Genomic DNA, 971 nt, shown 5'->3' on the forward strand with positions numbered 1-971 from the left:
CCTCATGAACATAGATAAAAAATTCTCAACAAAATTCTAGCCAAAAGAATCTAGGAACAGGTCAAAAAGATAATACACTATAATAAAAAAGATAATACATTATGATAAAGATTCATATCAGGAATGTAAGGATGGTTCAACATTAGAAAAATGATCAACGTTATCCACCATATAATTAAGAAAAAAGAAAAGAACCACATGATCGTATTGATTGATGCCAAAAAGGCATTTGACAAAATCCAACATCCATTCCTGATAAAAACACTCAACAAAATAGGAATTGAAGGGAAATTCCTCAACAGAATTAAGAGCATATGTACAAAACCAACAGCCTACATTACTCTCAATGGAGAGAAGCTGAAAGCCTTCCCTCTGTGAACTGGAACCAGACAAGGATGCCCGTTGTCACCACTCTTATTCACATTGTGCTAGAAGTCTTAGCAATAGCTATACACAGCAAGACAGGGAAATTAAAGGCATCCAAATTGGCAAAGAGGAAGCACAACTCTTTCTATTTGCAGACAATATGATCCTTTACATAGAAAATCCCAAAGACTCAGTAAAAAAGCTACTAGACTCATTGGAAGATACAGCAAAGTGGCAGGATAGAAATTCAACGTAAAAAATCAGTGGATTCCTCTATACCAAAAACGACAGTGTTGAAAAGGACATTATGAAAGCAATACCATTTACAATAGCCACCCAAAGGATAAAATATCTAGGAATAAATGTAACCAGAGGAACAAAGGACTATACAAAGAAAACTACCAAACACTACTACAAGAAACCAAAAGAGGGCTACAAAAATGTAAGAATGTAACATTCTCCTGGAAAGGAAGACTTAACATTGTGAAAATGTCAATACTGTCCAAAGCAATTTATACATATAATGCAATCCCATTCCGATTCCAACAACGTTCTTCAAAGAGATGGAAAAAATAATTACAAACTTTATACAGAAAGGAAAGAGA

Source organism: Chrysochloris asiatica, unplaced genomic scaffold, assembly GCF_000296735.1.
Source record: "Chrysochloris asiatica unplaced genomic scaffold, ChrAsi1.0 scaffold00177, whole genome shotgun sequence".
NCBI classification, from domain to species: Eukaryota; Metazoa; Chordata; class Mammalia; order Afrosoricida; family Chrysochloridae; genus Chrysochloris; species Chrysochloris asiatica.